The sequence below is a fragment of the Aulonocara stuartgranti genome, assembly GCF_965226115.1.
Source record: "Aulonocara stuartgranti genome assembly, chromosome: 3".
Classification (NCBI taxonomy): domain Eukaryota; kingdom Metazoa; phylum Chordata; class Actinopteri; order Cichliformes; family Cichlidae; genus Aulonocara; species Aulonocara stuartgranti.
Genome location: NC_138941.1, coordinates 65,910,058 through 65,926,366, shown reverse-complemented (window position 1 = coordinate 65,926,366; position 16,309 = coordinate 65,910,058). Strand labels below are relative to the sequence as shown.

At 41.1% G+C, this 16,309-nt stretch overlaps 1 protein-coding gene across 1 annotated transcript in view; it reads right to left on the bottom strand.

Annotated features, from left to right (window-relative positions):
* Positions 1-16,309, bottom strand: part of LOC309695321 (butyrophilin-like protein 2) — a 148,240-nt gene that overhangs the window by 110,068 nt on the left and 21,863 nt on the right. The window lies entirely within an intron of this gene.

Genomic DNA, 16,309 nt, shown 5'->3' with positions numbered 1-16,309 from the left:
AGGTGATTTCTAGAAAAAGTTGTTGCATCGGCAACAGTCAGTGTTGGGGAGTAACGGAATACATGTACCGCCGTTACGTATTTAGAATACAAAATATGAGTAACTGTATTCCGTTACAGTTACCGTTTAAAAAGGTGGTATTCAGAATACAGTTACTTTGTTGAAATAAATGGATTACACTGCGGTACTTTCCTGTTTCATTTTGTCGCGGGTCAGGACTGTTTGGGTTTTGTTTGACAGCTACGTTCTGTTGTTCCAGGCGGCAGCGTTACGGTTGCCATGGTTACAGGGCGACGCTCTCTCTCTCTCTGCGACTGTGTGTTTCGTGGGTGAGAGAGCGCCTTTTCGTTGTTGTGCTAAGCTAACAGGCAGAATGCTACAAGCATAGCTCTAAAGAATGTAGCATCATGGGCAGTGTAGTCCGTGTTGCAGGGAGAATGGACTGCCATACACGTTATGGGTCTGTGAGCGCGAGGAGGGAGAAAAAGGCGAGTGGAAAGGTACGAGTTGCCGTCGAGGAAAAACGGGAGCTGGAAGCATGTAAATATAATAATAACCACTGCAGCCAAGAAGAGTGCCTGACGAGCCCAGTTGTAAGTAAGCTATTAAGACTCGACTGTACACCGTGTTCGTGTTTTCCTCCGAAAACAATAAGTTCCGTTGGAGCAGCCTTTCAACGCCTCTCTCTGTCTCTCGCAAGAAAAATTGACCCACACAACAAAGTAAAGCTATTTTTCGGCTATGAGCCGACAGGGACCCCGCCGTATTAGTCAGAGGTCCCTTTACTACAGTTCGGAGTCGCGGACCTTCAGTAATAGTAATAAATCACACAGCAATAGTACATTCACGTTGTTGTAAAAAGCATGATAATATATTAAGTAATCCAAAGTATTCAGAATACGTTACTCTCATTGAGTAACGTAACGTAATACGTTACAGAATACATTTTGGGGCATGTATTCTGTAACGGAATACATTTTAAAAGTAACCTTCCCAACACTGGCAACAGTGTAACCCAGAGGTGTCAAAGTCATTTTAAATTTGGGCCACATTTTGTCCACTTTGATGTGAAGTGGGTCGGGTCAGTGAAACTCTCCTTTCTGTCAGTGTAAACTTGTTTAACTGCATATTTTATCCCTGAGATATCTCTATATAAGAAAAAGAAGCAGAATTTTTAGCAAACAGTAAGACATAACATGGAGTGAGGGACAGACAGAGACGGAGAGAGAGATACATTTCCTCAGCTTGCCACAAAAAAGTGTTGCATAACTTTAATTTCTTCATCATTTCCCCCTGTTTATGTTAAACTCTTACAATCGTTGAATGCAGAATGCAGTGTACTGCGTTTTTCTGATAATATATCAGGCTTATCTCTTTCCTGTCTGGGTCTTCAACATAACCGTCATTATTGCATTACACTTCAGTTTTGACTGCAGTGTCCTCATTGCGGCTGTAAGTTTGTCTTTATCATTTTCTTCTGTCTGCCCTATTTGTTGGTACATGTAGATTGTCTGGGTGAAAGCAGTGTCGATCAATCTCTGGACCATTTCTCTTAGGGAATGCAGCAGCATCCGTAGACTTAACCCAACCCCGGCCAAGGGGAAACCGGAGCGCAACACAAAAAAACAAAAATAAGGAGGAAAGATAACACCCCAGTTCCCTGCTCACAAGAACAGACCAACGCTGCCACAGGATTGCGGTTTCACAACAACCATATATTTAAATAATTTCAAAAGGTAGCAAGCATAGGTGGGCATGGCGAAAACAACAAACAAAACAAAACAGAACTGACCTACCTATAATGAGAAACCCAAAAGAAAATACAGGCCTCTTTCCTGTCTCCCTAACCTAAACAGGAGAAAATGGTGTTCAAACAAAATGGCTTACAACCTCTACAGCTACCAGATCAATAAGAAAAGGTCTATTTGCACTATGTACAATATATACCAGGCAACCAAGCTCTCCTCATCACAGAAACTTATTCACACAGCACACTATAAGACACAGGGCTAAATGCCCAACTTGTTTGGAATCTGGAAGTAATCAGAATTAAAATCAGAATACTTTATTGATCCCTAGGGGAAATAATTTTTTGTTACAGTGCTCCATTATAAACAAACAAACATAGACAGACAATACACTAACTAAGAATAGCACAATATATAAAACACCCAGCACGCCCCTGCGGGCTGTTTATCCTTCAAGCTCGGGTCCTCTACCAGAGGCCTGGGAGCTTGAGGGTCCTGCGCAGTATCTTAGCTGTTCCCAGGACTGCGCTCTTCTGGACAGAGATCTCCGATGTTATTCCCGGGATCTGCTGGAGCCACTCTCCCAGTTTGGGAGTCACCACACCTAGTGCTCCGATTACCACGGGGACCACCGTCACCTTCACCCTCCACATCCTCTCGAGCTCTTCTCTGAGCCCTTGGTATTTCTCCAGCTTCTCGTGTTCCTTCTTCTTCTGTTTGTCTACCACCACTATGTCCGGTTGGTTAGCCACCACCATTTTGTCCGTCTGTATCTGGAAGTCCCACAGGATCTTAGCTCGGTCATTCTCCACCACCCTTGGGGGCATCTCCCATTTTGACCTCGGGACTTCCAGGTTATACTCGGCACAGATGTTCCTGTACACTATGCCGGCCACTTGGTTATGGCGTTCCATGTATGCCTTGCCTGCTAGCATCTTGCACCCTGCTGTTATGTGCTGGATTGTCTCTGGGGCATCTTTACACAGCCTGCACCTGGGGTCTTGCCTGGTGTGATAGACCCCAGCCTCTATGGATCTTGTACTCAGAGCTTGTTCTTGTGCTGCCATGATTAGTGCCTCTGTGCTGTCTTTCAGTCCAGCTTTGTCCAGCCACTGGTAGGATTTCTGGATATCAGCCACCTCCTCTATCTGCCGGTGGTACATACCGTGCAGGGGCCTGTCCTTCCATGATGGTTCCTCGTCTCCCTCCTCTTTCTTGGGTTTCTGCTGCCTGAGGTATTCACTGAGCACTCGGTCAGTTGGGGCCATCTTCGTGATGTATTCTTGGATGTTCCTTCTCTCATCCAGGACTGTGGTGCTGACACTCATCAGTCCCTGGCCCCCTTCCTTCCGTTTAGCGTACAGCCTCAGGGTCCTGGACTTGGGGTGAAACCCTCCATGCACGGTAAGGAGCTTTCTTGTCTTGATGTCAGTGGCTTCTATCTCCTCCTTTGGCCAGCCTATTACCCCAGCAGGGTACCTGATCACGGGCAGGGCATACGTGTTGATGGCCCGGATCTTGTTCTTACCATTCAGCTGACTCCTCAGGACTTGCCTGACCCTCTGCAGGTACTTGGTGGCAGGGCTGTGCACTTGGAACCATAAGGCAACGAAAAACTGTGAGAAATAATTTAGGCTCTGCCTGTGAATCACTCTTTGCTTCTCTTCTTCCTTCCATCCCATCATTTCATATATCACTCTCCACTTGCTGTCTATCTGAGAACAAGGCACAACTTGTTATTGCAATAAACTATAATCTAATTATCCACACCTAACAACTCTTGCACTGAATCTATAATAAAATGATGACAGAAAAATGTTATAGCACTGCCTTTAGTAGCCTCACACAGCTCTACTGTTTCCTCCTCATGTCCTTACCAGGCATGTCTGGACAATGTTATATCATGAGTAATAATTTAAAAAAAATCTATATACATAAAACACACACATGCACGCAAACAGTGACACTTTAGACCTTCTTCAGAATACTGTATATACTATGGGCATCACGGTGCTGATCCAGAATCCTTACATTATTATTCATTACTAGAGCTACAATAATAAAGCAATGAGGAGGGGGAAGTAATAAATATGAAATAATGTATTTATGATGATTCCATTTGTTTCACTATCCACTCTGTGCAGGGCAAAGCTTATTACATGTTTAAACTGTAGAGATACAATCATTTTACTGCTGTATAATCCAAATTTTGTCTTATTTAAAATATAAATCTAATATAATCTGCTTCTTAATGTATGTTCTTTAAAATACAGCGTCTGTTTTTTAACATATTATAATTATAATAATGCATAATTATGTGGACATGCATATTAGATCGTTTTTTAGTGAAATATAATCCCTCCAGAAAGGCAGGAAAAGCCCGGAAACTTACTTTAAAACTAAATATGTTCTAAATACTTTAAAACTAAATATGTTCCCTGAAACGGTGACAGAGCTACAGACCCATGACAGGCAGTGAGCTAGCAGCTATGACCAGCACTACTTGTGCAGTTAATAAAAGGACAGGTAATGTTCGTCGCGCTGTTGCTAATACACCTGTGTGCTACACACTACAGTGTGCGCTGTACACCTACTTACTGGTTTTGTAGCATCAGTCTGTGTCTCTGAGTTAACTTGTGTTTCTCCTACAGCTCCGGACCGCAAAAAATGCGCGTGCTCTTTGTGAGCTCGTTCCCGGCTCGTAACCAGCGCGTTCTGCCGTCAAGGGCGATCATTGGTTAAATGTGATCATGTGACTGATGCAAGCCAGATCCTTTTATTTAGCAAAACTGATTAATAGTTAAATATTATTGTTGAGGGGCACAGACAGGACTCCGCACGCACACACATTAAAAATAAATAAAAATTTTTTTTAAAAAGTTGCCTCAACAAAAGGGCACTTTGGGCACCCATCAGGGAAGGGGCGGGTGCTCAAGCCCCTCCAGCCCCCCCCCCGCCCCCCCCTCTGCACGTGCCTGTTAGGTAGCCCAGTCAAATTTTCCATCTCACACTTCAGAAGTGCGTGAGACAGAATGAGACAGAACCTGTCCACTGAAAAGGCCAGGAATGACGAGCCCCTCTGGAGGGCAGGAGTCCAGTGGTGAGTTAACAGGGCTGAAAGACGGGAGACAGAGTCCCTAACCAGCAATCAGATGCGGTGATCCAGCGCCAAAACACTGGGGCGGGTCAGGTCGTCCCTGGCCTCCTAAGTCCTGTTGAAGCCTGGGGCTGCGCAGAGATTTACCTGCTGGTGTGTTTCAGATCAGTGTTCTGCTGCACAATCCAAGCATGTTTCAGCTTGGTACAAACAGATGATGGGAAATTTTCCTTCAGGATTAAAAAAAACATTGTTCATAAATTTCAAAAATAATAAAAATGGAACAAACGAAAACACACACTGGTATTTCATTTCTGTCTTTCTTTTTCTTTTTTTACATTTGTCAGAAGGTTAACAAACACTCCAGGTTTGGGTTATCTTTGTTCAATATTAAAATTAGTTTAAAATACATGTGACAAAAGTCAAGAAGTCGTCAGAGTCACAAATTCATGAGCTTCAAGTTTAGCAGAAACCAAAACCATTCAGCTCTGTAAAAAAAAAATTCTGTGTCAGCTGCTGCTGGTTGGTTTCAAGGTGAGAAAAAAGTCTTTGACATCAAACAGACACCTTTACTGTACTGAAGCTGCTCTAACCAAAGCATGATGATCCTGTTTTTTTCTGTTTGCAGCTCTTTGGTTTTCGCTGTATTCTGCAGACAGGTGGGTGTCGGTTAGCCACAACAAAACAGCAACAAATCAAAATTTCCACAGGACGTATTTTAGAAACCCAGAGACCCACGTGAGAAATGCAAGTGAGAGCGAAAATTAGTTGATGTTGCAGAAATCCAGGAAACACAAAAAAGCTTTGTTTGGTGATTTTTAGCTTTTTCAACCAAGATGAAAATACTTATAAAAATCTCTGTAACATGTGGATGTCCTCTAGTGTGAGGTGCTGGGATGAACCAGTTAGAGATCAGCAGCTGGACGTTAGTGGTTGGACTGGTGGACTACTTCAGTGAACAGTAGACGACGTCTGGCTCTGGTTTAAAGTCTGAACACAAACATACACAGTTCAAACAACAGGAAACATGATTACAAGCTTTGTAGTTTAATCAAGACCTCCAGTCTCCACCTCTCTGCATCACACACATTCCCAGTTCAGACTGATTAAGTGTGAACTGGGATGCGGTTTGAGGTTGAGCCAGGATGTGGTTAGCTTAGCATGGCAACAGGATGAGCAGCTAGCTTGTTTCTGTCCTAAGTTAAAGATAAAGAGCAGCTGTACCTGGGACTCTTTGATCTGATGGCTGTCTGGCCATAACTGACGTCTTCAGTTCTCCCTCCTGGGTAGACTACAACCGAATCCGTCTCTGTAGAATGAAACACATCTAAATTGCTGCACGCACAACAACTGCATTGCTTTTATGTTATTGCACTAAAGCTATTGCAAAACATTCTTCTTTTTTGTAAAGTGGCACAGTAAAGAGATTAAGCAATAACAACTATGACTGTTTTCTTATCTGAACTCATCTGCTGTGAAACAGTGGTACACATGGAAGGTTTCTTTGACACAGGACGACCACAAAGCTGCCATCCGCCGTAAATGCTGACTGATGTATTTCACCATGGAGCACAAAGCAAACATCACAGCATTAAGGCTGCTATTCAGCCTTAGTTACAATCAGGTACAGAGAAGGCTCATGTTAATTAGAATCTTCAGCAAGATTAATGTGTTCAACACGTCAGAGTGTCATGGAAACTACTACATTATTAACTTTATAAAAGTATGAATGTGAATTTAAGTGTAGATCAAAGGTGGGAAGTAAGTACAAATACTTCCATTTTGCTACTTTATTTGAATTTTCAGGTATCTGTACTTTACTTGAGTAGTTCTTTTTTCTGACAACATTTTACTTTCACTCTCTACATTTTTAAACAAATATCTGTACTTTCCACTCTTTACATTTTTGAAACAGACTCATTACTTTTGGTTTCAAACATTTCCAATCGCTGTGCACCTTCAAACATCAAAATGATTTGAGCCTAAAACAATACTATTTTGTTATGTGGTATAAAATATAAGAAATAGGCAAAACTGTGTGTCATAGTCAGGGATTAAAGATGGTGTTTTTCTTTTTTTTTCTGCACAGCACTAAAATGAATGCTAATGTTCATAGATTCTGGTTGCTTTAGTATCTACCTAGCCCTCGAAAAGGGGGATGAGCATAAAGGGAGTGACATTGTTTCAGAAGCAGGTAATTTCAAATGCAACATGTCTATCAACTTAATAAACATCAGCAAACACACAAACTGTTTGTGTGCAGTTTGTCTCACAGTGTGTTGCTAGCTAAAGGTCCGGCTTTGGGACCGTTAGCAGCTCACAGGACTGAAAAGAAAGAGAGCTAACTTCACTCAGAGATGGAGAAAGATAAGAATAGAGGAAAGGAGAGGAAGAAGAGAGCTTAGAGTTAAAAATATGTGTTATGCTTTATTCAAAAACTTCCTTGAAAACAATCTGCAGTTTTAGTTTGTCACACTGTGATGGATTTAGTGTCTGACTGCTGCACAGTGGCTGTGATTTCATGGTCAGAGTTAGCTTACATCAAATGTAGCAGAGATCAATTTGAAACTAAGCTGATGACACTGACATTCATTTACTAAATTTCACCTTCACACTAACTTTATTCAGTCTAGTATAAGGTCAGTGTGTACACAGTGTACTGTAAGTGTATTGGACGGAAATCAGTCAAGATAGCATTTGAAACATCTGCTCACAACTTGTTGAATTCAATTTACAGAGAACAGGAAACCTCAGGGCAGCAGATCATAGCCTACTGATGGGATTTTCCCCACCCTGAACCACCGTGTGGGGTTCAGTGTACAGATATTTTCTATTTAAATAAAAAATATCTGTACTTTTGCCACCTCTGGTATTGAAACAGAGACAGAACAGATTTTTTTTCAGATAAACAATGAACAGCTCTGTGTTGAAACACCTGCAGCTGAAGTGTTTTCTTTCTATCAGAAACAGGATGCTGGACGACTGCAGAGCTGTTAGCTTCAGTTAACCACTGTTAAAAACATGATTGAGAAAATGTTCTCATACCCATTTCATATCAAACTATACTCAAAGGTCACACATTTGCAGCTCCATTAAATTCTTCACTCATATTTTCTGTAAATATCCCCAAACTGTAAAGCTACACAGAAACACTCTTAGAAGAAAATCCGACAACTCAGCAGAAATTTTAAAAACATCCTCCTCGACATAATATTACCTCTCTGTTGTCTGATTGGCTGCTGCTGCTGATTTGATATCTTGATGGCGTCATACATGACATGAGTGATGATTTCATCTTCTAAAACATCTTTATGATATTCTGAAATTTTCAAAAATAAAATATAATCTAAATTAAATATTTAAACATAGATTAAACTGAAATTGTTACTGTGGTCATAATAAATGTGAACTTTATTCTAACAAACTCAGACATGAAAAATCAGGAAGTCTGAGTCTCACCTTCAGGTTTCCTGTGAACACATCGTCTCACCAACAGAACCAGTAACACCAGTAGAACCACAACACACACTGATCCAACACATGACAACGCAGAGAGAACAGGAGGAGGTGTGGATGTAGGTGGAGGTGTGGATGTAGGTGGAGGTGTGGTGGTGTGTTCCCCTAAATAAAGAAAACACAGTCATTAAGTTGTCGTCACATTGTGAATGTTGAAAGCTGCAGAAACACAGACAGGTGAGTGTGTCACCTGTGACAGTGATCCAGCTGGATGGAGACTCTCCATGACCGCTGATGTCACACTTGTAGAGGCCTTCATCAGACCTGGAAACATGCTGGATGGTCATGTGACCTGTAGGCTGCTTCCTGATGAGGGAGCCATCTTTATAGAAAGCAGCTGGGAGGTTGGAGGGAGTGGTCTTTGTTTTACAGAGCAGAGTTCAATTCAATTCAATTCAATTTTATTTATATAGCGCCAAATCACAACAAAAGTCGCCTCAAGGCGCTTCATAGATACAGAGAAAAACCCAACAATCATATGACCCCCTATGAGCAAGCACTTTGGCGACAGTGGGAAGGAAAAACTCCCTTTTAACAGGAAGAAACCTCCGGCAGAACCAGGCTCAGGGAGGGGCGGCCATCTGCTGCGACCGGTTGGGGTGAGAGAAGGAAGACAGGATAAAGACATGCTGTGGAAGAGAGACAGAGGTTAATAACAGATATGAGTCAATGCAGAGAGGTCTATTAACACATAGTGAGTGAGAAAGGTGACTGGAAAGGAAAAACTCAATGCATCATGGGAATCCCCCGGCAGACTACATCTATTGCAGCATAACTAAGGGAGGATCCAGGGTCACCTGGTCCAGCCCTAACTATATGCTTTAGCAAAAAGGAAAGTTTTAAGCCTTATCTTAAAAGTAGAGATAGTGTCTGTCTCCCGAATCCAAACTGGAAGCTGGTTCCACAGAAGAGGGGCCTGAAAACTGAAGGCTCTCCCTCCCATTCTACTTTTAAATACTCTAGGAACAACAAGTAGGCCTGCAGAGCAAGAGCGGATCGCTCTAATAGGGTGATATGGTACTACAAGGTCATTAAGATAAGATGGGGCCTGATTATTTAAGACCTTGTATGTGAGGAGCAGGATTTTGAATTCAATTCTGGATTTAACAGGAAGCCAATGAAGGGAAGCCAAAACAGGAGAAATATGCTCTCTCTTTCTAGTCCCTGTCAGGACTCTTGCTGCAGCATTTTGGATTAGCTGAAGGCTTTTCAGGGAGTTTTTTGGACATCCTGATAATAATGAATTACAGTAGTCCAGCCTGGAAGTAATAAATGCATGAACTAGTTTTTCAGCGTCACTCTGAGACAGGATATTTCTAATTTTAGAGATGTTGCGCAAATGGAAGAAAGCAGTCTTACATATGTGCGTTGACGGACATGTCCTGGTCAAAAATGACTCCAAGGTTCCTCACAGCGTTACTGGAGGCCAAGGTAATGCCATCCAGAGTAAGAATCTGGTTAGATACCATATTTCTAAGATTTTCAGGGCCGAGTACAATAACCTCAGTTTTATCTGAATTAAAAAGCAGAAAGTTTGCGGCCATCCAGGTCTTTATGTCTTTAAGACATTCCTGCAGTTTAACTAATTGGTGTGTGTTATCTGGCTTCATGGACAGATAGAGCTGGGTGTCATCTGCATAGCAGTGAAAATGTATGCTATGTCTTCTAATGATACTGCCTAAGGGAAGCATGTATAATGTAAACAGAATTGGTCCTAGCACTGAACCCTGTGGAACTCCATAATTAACCTCAGTGTGTGAAGAGGACTCTCCATTTACATGCACAAACTGGAGTCTATTAGATAGATATGACACAAACCACTGCACCGCAGTACCTGTAATACCTACAGCATGTTCTAATCGCTCTAATAGGATATTATGGTCAACAGTATCGAACGCTGCACTGAGGTCTAGCAGGACAAGCACAGAGATGAGTCCACTGTCAGAGGCCATAAGAAGATCATTTGTAACCTTCACTAAAGCTGTTTCTGTGCTGTGCTGAGCTCTGAAACCTGACTGAAACTCTTCAAATAAACCATTCCTCTGCAGATGATCTGTTAGCTGTTTGACAACTACTCTTTCAAGGATTTTTGATATGAAAGGAAGGTTGGAGATTGGCCTATAATTAGCTAAGACTGCTGGGTCTAGAGATGGCTTTTTGAGTAAAGGTTTAACTACAGCCAGCTTGAAGGCCTGTGGTACATAGCCGATTATTAGAGATAGGTTGATCATATTTCAGATTGAAGAATTAATTAATGGCAGGACTTCTTTGAGCAGTTTTGTAGGAATGGGGTCTAAAAGACACGTTGATGGTTTGGAGGAAGTAATTATTGAAGTTAACTCAGAAAGATCAATTGGAGAAAAAGAGTCTAACTTAACATCAATGGTACTAAGAGTAACTTTAGATAATATTACATCTGTGGGATGATTATTGGTAATTTTTTCTCTAATGATAAAAATTTTATTTGTGAAGAAGTTCATGAAGTCATTACTAGTTAACGTTAAAGGGATGGTTGGCTCAAAAGAGCTCTGACTTTTTGTCAGCCTGGCTACAGTGCTGAAGAGAAACCTGGGGTTGTTCTTATTTTCTTCAATCAGTGATGAATAGTAAGATGTTCTGGCTTTGCGGAGGGCTTTCTTATAAAGCAGCAAACTATTTCTCCAGGCTAAATGATGATCCTCTAGATTTTTGACACGCCATTTCCTCTCCAGATTACGAGTCATCTGCTTTAGGGTACGTGTTTGAGAATTATACCACGGAGTCAGGTACTTCTGATTAGAGACCTTAGTTTTCACAGGAGCTACAGTATCCAGAGTCGTACGTAGTGAGGAGGTGAAATTATTAACAAGAAAATCGACCTCTGTTGGGGTAGCGTTCAGATAGCTCAGAGTGACGTCATCTCCCTCCATCACAGGGAGGACAGGACTCTGCAGGATCACTGATCCACCTCAACACAGAGACAAACTACAGCATTTCATCCATTTACACACAGCTTCATCAACACTAACTCCACACACTCAGCTTACCAGTGACTGTCAGGTTAACCATGTTACTGATGGGACCCTCTCTGGACTCACACCAGTAAACTCCACTGTCTCATTCAACGATGTAACTGATGTCACATGAAGAGTTAAATGATGTTCCCCACTCATCTCCACACTGACTGGTGTTTCCTTTGCTTGTGTTTCTCCTCAGAGTCCATCCAGCAGAGCTGTCGTCCTCCTCACAGCTCAGACACACAAAGTCTCCTTCAAAGAACTGAGAGCTGCTGGGACTCACAGTCAGACGAGCTGTGAGGGTTAAAATGAAAAACTGATGATCGGTTAGACTTTTGTCAAAAACAACAGAATGACGTAAAAGGTGTTTTGTTAAATAAATAATTTCATTCATATGTGAAACTGATGATCTGTTAGACTTTACATTGTGAACCATGAACTCAATCAGGTCATATCAGTGAGCATTTCTCAGGTTTAAACTGTGACAGAAGAAGGTTACTGACCTTGGTTTGTTGTGCAGCTCAGCAGTGAGATCAGAACTAAAGAGAAATGACACTCAGGTTGATTTGAGGTGAACATAAAGAACAACTCCACACAAACAGCTGACAAACAAACACATCTCTGCAACACATTTCAATAAAGTGTGGACAACAAGCGACTGAAAAAGTAAATCCCACAAAGTCATGTGTCCACTGTGCAGCTGTGTTGATATAATGAGTGAATGATTTGATCTTTTCACTGCCTGCTGTGTTTCCTCGAGTCCTGAGCAAAGATAAAGAGTCAGTTCAGACCTGCAGTTGGTCCTCATGGTGTTTGAACTTGAATTCAGCCTGATTTGTTTTTCATGTCTTCTCCTCCATCATCAGTTATCAGGAGAGCAGACAGTCAAAGTACAAGAATTCAAACAAACACAGAGATTCTACTTACAGAGCAGACACAGCACAGATGTTTCCTTCATCGTCCTTCTCACTCATTTGAGCTTTTTTTCATTTCTGTCACTGACACCAAGTAAAGCCCGCCCTCTTCCTCTGAGCACCAGCTTTCTATTAGTTGAAATAGAGGTGTGGTGGAGGGCTGACTATTCTTCATGGAAGGACACAATTTATCCAATTATCCAAAACAAATTTAACTATTAAAAACAGCTTTTTTTCCAATTTTTATTATTTTTGTTTTTGTTCTTTTTAAAAAATCTTAAGCCAAAAACTTGTTGATGAAAGCTTTAAATTGAAAGCTAAGATACAAACCAAACCAGGGAGTGCAGTAATGTGTTACATGTTACATGAAGGCTGCTGTCTGACTGCTCATCATGGTATCATTCGTATGCTGAGACATCAGTGTCAAAGAAACAATGTTCCTGCCTGATCTTAAAATCTAGTTTTCAGTGACTAAACCTAAATAAGTGGGTTTAGATCAGATCTTTGCCCACAAGGAAAAATGGAAAGATTACACGATGCATGTGTTTGATGAACTGCAGTGACTCTGTTCTTTCACTGCAATCACGTGTAAAAGAACAGAGTCACCCCCTGCTGGTCATTAGAAAGAATGCAGGTTTAACATTAATAGGTTTAGCTTCTCCTTCCAAACCTGTGTTAAACACACAGGTCTATGTGTAATTCAGGTTAACAAAATGCAGAAATAGTAAAACATAAGTACTGAACATATAAGTCTACTATAATAAATAGCAACAGAGGAGAAAAAAGAAAAAAGGCCTCAAAGAGTTCAGGGTGGTATCAACGATACTGATTCGATACTCTGTACAAAAATGTATTTTATTCATTGTATCTTTTATTTTGTCTCAAATTATAGCATCATAATGATTACAGGACATCAGATTACTCGTTCTTATCACTTAATAATGCAGAATTATCATAAAGTAATAAAAAACTGAAGCTATGTGCCATTTGAACATCTTGGCTGACGTCTGTCTCGCCCAGCAGCACCTGCCCCTGTCCTCTCCTCCTCTTTAGAGGAAAAATACGTCCACTCCATTTATGCTCAACCATTGTTGTGAGTGTGCACGCCAACGGGCTGCGACACATTTATACAGCCGTATTTCACACATGATTATGAAAGGTGTAAGAGGAAGTAGTTCCCTCCAGGGGCGGATCTAGAGAAATTTTCTTAGGGTGGCATGAGGGTGGCAAAGAAATCAAATGGGGTGGCAAAATCAAAGCCTTTTTTTTTCAAACACATATGCAGGTGGTTACATGTGGTTATAATGATTCAAATGCAGTAATTATACATGTTTTTCATATAAATATAGTCTATAACTTAATTATTGTCTGTAGCCCACATAATTACACACTTTAGTTACATAAAACATGTGAGTTTTGATTCTATGTACTCTATAGCCTGTATAATAAATATGTAGCCCAATAAGTATAAAATCCAGAAAGTTACACAACAACGGGCGGTTCATTTACAAACACAAGTCTAACTTAAGTTTCACTGTTTTTTGTTAGAAAACAATCACATTGTTACAGCATAAATGACACAAAATGTCAGAAATCTGCACTGTCATGAACAAAAATTTAAACCAAATTTTTCATGATTTGTTGGATGAACCCACTGAGGTCTGAAATACAACCAACCATTTTTGACTCCTTTTGAGTTTACGTTTGTATTTCACCCTCAAATTGTTTCAATTTATTTTTTTTTCCCTTTGCCTTGTTTGGTATCTTTTCAGCTCAACTGAATTCAGTTTGTTTTTTTCACTGACATACTGCATTAGTGTTACTGATCTGAAATCACACAAAGAACTTAAAATCCTAGTAGTATTTTTTACTGTAAGAAACCCACAGACATGTTGAGTAAATTTTTATAACTTGAATTGCAAACATAAATTGTACATTTTGTAAACATATACAACTATTTATCTAAAAATGCAGCCAATATTCCGTTTTTTTCATTTTGTATAAGAATTAAAAAATATTACTAAAACTAAAATGAGAGAACAATCAGGTGTCACAATAAGATGCTCCACAAATGATGTGTGCCAGTAAAAAAAAGTTTTTCCACCAAAAGACAAAACAGCACAGGGATAAACCTGCAGACCTGACAACAGGAGGTCAATCACTCTGCTGGTTTATATTGCAAATGTGCCTCTGTGACATTCATTAGTGCCCTCAGTGACACACAAAACAAAATAACGACTACACAACACACTAAGTATACACTCCACACTAAACGTCACAAATCTCCCACATCTGAAAACTCTCTCTCTCTCATTCGCTTGCTCTGTCTCGCTGCCGTTACCATCACTCCCAAAACTTTTCCCTCTTCCTAAAAAACCAAATCCCACGTGTTGACATTTTTTTTAATTGGTCGAGATGGTGCATTTTTCCACCGATAGGAAAGAGGTGACTTTTTTTCTTTCTTTACTGTTTTCGTGCTGTCCTTAGAATACGCTTAAAACACACACACAAATGTGACAACAGTATTTAGAAAAAAGCGTGGCTTATATATATTATCACAACTCTGGATTTACTGGCCTGTAATTAAAATTTAAAAACTTTGAAGTCCGAACTTTCAATATGGGCTGAAATAGAGACTCAGTTGGCTGCAGCTTGTTGACAGCTTACATCAGTCATGTGATTTGGAGGTGCAGCGTGTCCGTGGACCACAGAGGGTTAATAACACTCACCTTCCTTCCATTTCCAGAGTGTGACATCCACCCGCCTCTGTAAAATCCGATATTCCAATGGTGTTGTTCAAAATGTGCTCGATCATAAACATCGCTTGCTACTGAAAACAAGAAAAAAGCTGGTCCTGCTAAGGGCTGAACCATTTGTAAATGGTGGATGGGGGGATGGTGGATATTGCACACTATGCAATATATTCAGTTTTAGCATTTATATTCACTGTTGACTGTAACTACGCTTGTCACACAGTGGAAATTTGTGTTTTTATGTTTTATCAATCTGTGTATTACATAGTGTTGATTTTATGATATTTATTTTGTGATATTTATATTGCATGTTTGTTTATTTATATTTATACGGCATGGTTTTATCCTCATATTTATATTATGTGTGTTAATGTTGTACCATATTCCTTTAATCCACTGTGGACTAAACAGACAATTGTAGGCACCTGTGAGGTGGGGGCGTTCCCCAAGGTGGCCTATCAGCCGCCAGGTTGACCTGTTAAAGGGGATAGTGAGCGCAGAGACCAGGGGAGAGCGACGCACGGGAGGTGAGCAGGAGAAAAAGGAACGCGTGCAAGGCCGCACGTGTGTTGAAGGAACTGCTGCCTGACTGTGGGGTGCCGTTCGGCGATCCAGTCCCAACGGCAGGAACAGCAACAGTGGGTGGCGATGGCCGCAATTCACAACAGGGCATGGATGCATCTGACGGTGAGACGAGGGATGCCGTGTTCAGGTGTGGAGTGGGGCGGGACTGTGCGGCGACGCGCTGTCAGTAGTGATGGGCAGATGAAGCCCCATGAAGCACTGAAGCTTTTCATCCAATTGGTTCACCCCAACGCGAAGCTTCATGAAGCTTCATTTGCTCTAGGAGGACACCTACTGGACGTAAAAATAATAGCTGGCATGAATTTGAAGAGTGTGGCATTTTGCACACAGCCTGTAAATGTCAACAACAAAAGGAGTGTGTAAAACATGTATATTGTAGTGATGGCAGTATACTGTGTATATTCAACACGTTCTCACTCCCAAAGCGTAACATTTTACGCTAGGTGACAAATCGTCACCATATTACGTTTTTGGCTACCCACCACGTTCCTGAATGACGACCTCGGAAAAAAGAGGAAATATGAGAACTGTCTGGACTGAATCTACACGTTTGCTCTTTTTCTTCAAATCGCTTAGAAACACGCTATTTAACTTCATTAAAGTCCTGGTTAAGGTCAGGAATAAGGTTATGGTCAGGGCTAGGGATAAGGTTAGGTTTAGGGCTGGAATACAGGGCTGGAACGTCCATTACCGCGGGAGC